Source organism: Priapulus caudatus, unplaced genomic scaffold (assembly GCF_000485595.1).
Source record: "Priapulus caudatus unplaced genomic scaffold, Priapulus_caudatus-5.0.1 Scaffold70, whole genome shotgun sequence".
Taxonomy (NCBI): domain Eukaryota; kingdom Metazoa; phylum Priapulida; class Priapulimorpha; order Priapulimorphida; family Priapulidae; genus Priapulus; species Priapulus caudatus.
In genome coordinates this window covers 433,407-439,350 of record NW_014577131.1, presented here as the reverse complement: position 1 = coordinate 439,350, position 5,944 = coordinate 433,407, and positions in this window count along the sequence as shown.

The window sequence follows — 5,944 nt, the reverse complement described above, 5'->3', positions numbered from 1 at the left end:
CGCACTTAGAGTTCGCTACTTGGTACATTAGATTACTTAGAAGTTAGAGTTACTCGCAAGTTCTCTACCGTCGTTGCAGGTGTCGGTAGTGTATATACCGTAGTGTTTCGTAAGCGTCTCCAAATTATTAGTAGTGTTGGGTAAATGTCTCCCACGTCGTGTCTCGTTAATGTCTTCAGTGTCTCGTAGTAGATATCTAAACCCTATATGTACAGTGTCATGCTGTTCATTCTATATGCGGAAACCCGCTTTCACACAGTGATCAACAGCATAAATATATATTTTACCCCTCAATAAGTGTGTATTGCGCAGCGTGCCTGTACAACGTCCAGTCTTCACCATGGGAACCTCCTTCCTACGCGAAGGACGATTCGCTAATAACCCACAGGTGTGCATGAGCTCTAATGGAGTACGTGCCTACACACTCCTCGGCTCCCTGAGGCAGGACGCGTGGGTTTGCTGCATTAATTTAACCGTGGTTGTGTGGTCTGATTGGTCGGTAACTGTTTGTTCGGACTGCGCTAGACTAGGGCAAGCAAGCTTATAGTACGTGTATACGAGATCCGTCGTCTTCGATGGACGAAGCGGTAACTATAGCTGCGGCACAGTTACCGTCGTTTAGTCTACGGTGCGCCCATCGGGAAAATTATTGCAGCGGGCGTTTTAGCACGTCGGCCGCTTTCTTTATATTTGGTTTCTTTCAAGGTTGTCTTTCGGTGACGGGTAAAAAAATTAGAGAGGAACCCCGCGCGTAATACGAAGCACCTTATTACGCGAACATATACTCTATACTATACGTTGCTGTAACCATTCTTTGATGACGAATAGCTAATTCGTCTGCTTTGCACACGTGCGTCTGCGCGCGTGTGGGGGCATGCGTGCTCGCGTGTGCGCGCGCGCGTGTATGTACCGCTTATTTTCCTGGCTATAAAACTAGTCGTCCTTGTATCGTTACCTCATTTCGCTTAACAAAGCAGCCGAGTTAGCGCCGGAAGCGGGGGGTTGCCCTGTTTCTACGTCTGGAAACTTGTTCTACTCGCTGCACGGTTGCCTTTCGTCGTACGTTCACCACTAGATTATTAGTCTCACATCCGCCAAGGCCGCGTCTGCCTTCGCATATTTGAAAAGTTTTCCGCGCCTCGTTTGCCGCGCGCGCGCGCACGCGTACGTGCCTCGCCATCTCGCTCGTCTGCTCGCTCATCTATTACAGCCAGACAGCAAAGCGCTGAGCGAAGTGCCCAGTATAGCGTCAAGACGTTTCAATATGTCACGATGAGTCGCCGTGAATCGCTAATGCGATTGAATAACACTCGCTGCGCGCAGCCGTGGTCAGAGACGCGCCAAGGTTCTTCCAGTCATCTGTGAACAGTGTGTGTATATGGAGCTCTACGGGGGGAGGGGCGGAGTAGCCGGACGCCTGTGCGGAGGACATCACTGTAAATGCGTTCATGCCACACGTCACATCATATGAATAAGACAGGAAATTTACCTTGTACGGTTGGCTGCTTCATAATATACAATATGGGGGGGGGGGATCTCTTGGCGTATATATTGTTCGTGTTATCACTGAGGCAGAACAAATATCCGTAAGAAAACGCTTAGTTATATACATATCACTGTATTATTTGTTATATCATAAACATATCTATAGTTATACTCATACTATAGTAACGATGAGTTCATGGATACATTGATCCCTAACGGGATCACACTCGCTAGCAGAAAACCCGTTTCAAGTAAATCGAAATTAAACAGGTTTTAGACTAAGAATCAGTCAGGTAACCGTCGTCTAGCCTCCGATGGTCTAGCCTCCGAAGGAGAAACGCATTTCTAAACATCTAGCGCTCTTTATTACTTCGCATATCTGAATATGCATGAATATTTATTTCTCTTTTGCGTAGGCGCGAGCGAATAAGACTAGATGATGCGTGACCGCATTATCAACATGTAAAACGGTTTTGTTGCGCGTCGAACTGCGTTACCTAGATTTGACAGAGCTACTGTATAGCTGAGTGTATGGCACTGACTGCCGCAATAGTCAAACAACAATTACTGGACTGTGAAACGTTACTGGTTCGTACGTGTACAGTACGACAAAAGAGACAAAATCCTTTCGTTTTTCAAGTACTTTCGATGTATTCATGCATGCGACAAAATGACAACGTCGGTTCAATTAATTGAACAATGCAGCACGCTAGATGTATTTATGTATTTGTATGCATACATATATATATATAGATAAAAATATAAATCTATATACATAAGTATTATTTACATAGGGGCGTACTACATATAGTATATAACTACTATATGTATAATGTGATAAGGGCTTTCACATTTAGTGAATACGAGGCCTGTGTCAGACCTACTAACACATTCGCAAAATAAATCCATATATTACATTAAGCGATTTCATATCGGTTAGCATAAAAATCACCTTTGGGCACATTATAAAAGCGCGTTGTAGACTATTTGTTCACTGAATCTCCTACATGCTCCACTATCAAATTACTCTAGTCACTAAGTGGACGCATCAAGTATTACCGGACAGATATCGTACACTACAAATAATCAGAAATAATATCACTGCAATTTTTTTTTACCAAGATGACTACACTTGAACCGCGATATTACTACAGTATATCGCATAGCGTTGCAGTCGATTGCAAACGAAAGGAGGCAGGTGTCTAACGTACGTGCGCTTACACAATAGAACAACAATGCGACAACGATTACTTTCACCAGCTATGCTGCCCTACATTGAGCTATGTACAGCGTTCTACATCCAATTTACGTCGGCAACTGATGACATTACATGTTTTTTTTAGCAGCGTATGTCATCCGTATAGCTGCGATCCTTGGTATTCGTAGTGTTATAGAACTACTACATTACGATGACAGTTTTGAACAGTGAATTTCTTCTGCCGCCCCCGTGCGAAATGTTCATTTGCTCGACAGAAGAAGTGACGTCGCCCGCGTCCTTGTTGAAATTTCCCGCTTGCAGCACTTTCACTATGTATTCCTGTACGTTTTCGTCCAGTCCGCTGTCGTCGACCGACGTGTGTCGGCTGCGGTCGAAGGCGTCGCTTTCACTGCTCTGCGACGACAGGCGACTGTGGGCGCTACCCATCGAACCAAGCGACATGACGTCGCTGTGGGAATCGTATGAACTACCCAGCGCGCTGTCGTTAGAAATTTCCGACGTCCTTCTGTCTCCAGTAACGAAGTCGGTCTCGCTATCAGTCGTACTCTGGCAGCTAGATTGCGATGAAGACCTCATGACTCTGTCCGTGCTTTTGGCGGGTATGGCCTGCGTGACGACTCTCTCTACCTTCCTGTGTTCCGCGAGGTTGGTTTCTTCAAGCTCGTCTAGGGGAACGTACTTGTACGTGCAGGCGACTTTGCCATCAGAATGTATCTGGTCAAAATCGAAATCCTCATCGTAGTCGTTCCGTGTCTTCAGTATCTTTACCTCTGCCCTGGTGGTCGTCTGCTTGCAACCGAACCTCTTCGGTGTCTTCAACACAGCGTAGATGCAGTATGAAATGCTTGCGTCGTGGTCGGCTGCAGAGTAACTGAAGCTTCCCGGAAGATTTCTTGGTAGACGATGGCGGAAGAAGAACGTGTGCTTACCGGGAGTTTGAAAAGCCGCCAGTCCTTCTGCCTTTGACTTGTCAAACACTGCTACCTTATTATCAAGGTACATAAACTGACGGGTGCACTTCTTATTCTTCACCTGGGTAGCCTCGGCTAGTCCTTCCCCCTGGAAGTTGATAGCCAGTGATTTCGCGTTGATCGGTTGACGCAGTATGAAGGAGACGCTGCCACGGAGAATATCACCCGGCAATAGGGTGCGTCTGTCTAGCGTCACATGAAATCGCTCCACGTGCTTCAACATTGCGCCCGTGCGAAGATCGTTCGCTATCCGTGCATACGAATTCCGCAGCTATTGAACACACAGCCAGCTTCGTCTAGTATTGTTGTGTGCATCTGAGACAAGAAATGAGGCTGCATTGGAGTTGTCCTATATTTATACAACCTTACAATCGACTGATGACTCCGCCTTCGGAAATCCGGCCACTCCGATTGGCTGTAACCTGATAACGACACTGACGACAGACGCGCGGCGTGTCAATTATCCCCTCAGTTCCGCCTCAACGATTCCCAAACGACTGCAAGATTTGTTTTTATTTCTGCACGTTTTTCGCGGCAAGTAAACGCCTGTTATCGAAGTTAACAGACCGAAGCCTTTAGCATGGCCACTCGGCGTAGAGCTCGGCCAATGATGGTGCGAAGGGTTGCAGTGAATTCAAATATTGTTTCTGCTTTTGTTCAAGGAATGATTTTAATGTGGTGCTATAAAAGTCGTTTTCATCTTTTTCATTTTCATGACATGAGTCATTTTCCATGATACTATTGAATTGTTATAAGTTTTTACACCAATGACAAGAGAACCTTGAAAAACTATCCCGTTCTACTTTACCAAAAATAGACGTTCGTGCGCAATTTATTGCATAATTTCAATACGCAATTATATTACAATTTATAGAACAATATATATTATACAAACGCGTGCAATCTATAGAATAGGTAAACCTGTTTTTGTTTTCTTTTCCTTGAGAGTTACGATACACATACTAAGAAGTTGTCCAGTAAATCCTTAGCGATCTTCGCTAAGATGCAGAAGAGATGCTAAAATGCACACATTGATTATAATCGCATAAAGAGTCTAGTTCTTTCGGAATGTTACGCCGCAACCCTAGATTTGCCGTAACTAAAACTCGGTCCCTGGCTCTTGGTTCTTCCCATATTAGAATGTATCTCCCCAGGGTCGTGCCTTTATATACTTCAGACCTGTTTAGATGCCACGCAGCATACAGCTGTCAGGTGGCTATCTAAAAACTATCATGATAAACTATGATTCTGGGGTTGTTTTAGCTCAACTTAAAATTATTGGCCTCCTTTTCGTGTCCGCTCTCTTCGTATAAAACATTTTAGAATCTTTTACAAGGTCTATCATGGTCGTGTGAAGATTGATATTCCTTCTTGTTCAATGAAACCTATTCGTACTACTTGATCATCCGAGTCTGATCACTGCTTTCGCAGTTTAGCTTTTTCGCCTCTGCCATTCTATGTCTCAATTCTCTTCCACCTTCTCTGGTTAATTGTAAAATTGTAAAACTCTTTCTACTGCAATCCGCAGTGTTTGATCTATCGATTTGATCAACTTTGACTCCATCCATTATCGGTATAGCCTCTGAACTAATCCTTATGAGGTTACGAGGAAACAATGACATCATATCTATCATTGCCGACATTAGCATCTCATTATACAACAATAGGAACGCACAAATTACGAAAATAGAGCTGACGTCATTTCATTTTAAGCATCCGCACGCGCGTAATGGTAATTTTGCGCGAATTGCCCTGAAGGTGGCGTTTCCAGCTAGCAGCGCGCGCCTCACGACTGTCGAGTGCTGCGACGAACATTGAACTATATAACAATAATGAGTGTTCCGCGATTTGCACTAAAAATAGCAATATTACCCACAATCCTGTGCCGTCGGCCATACCGGTTCAGTGCTCTCGACGCGTGTGAGTGTGAGTCGCTCGTTAACGACGTGCGCACGTGACTATTTCCACATGGCGAGCTGCGGTACCAACATGCCGGACATCAGCGAGAGTACACCCTTCTTCTAACGACGACGTGTTTACAACGCAAAACATTCCACGCGCGTACGTGCGTGGGGAGTGGGCGCGCGTGCTTGTGGACCGTGCGTGCGCGCGTGCACGCACGCGTAGAGAGCGTGCGTGGAGAGCGTGCGTGCGTGTGTGCACGTGTGCGGGGCGTACGTGCGTGCGGCGCTTGCAGGACGTGCGTGCGTGCGGGGCGTGCAGGGCGTGCAAAGCGTGCGTGCGTGCGTGCAGGGCGTGCGGAACATAT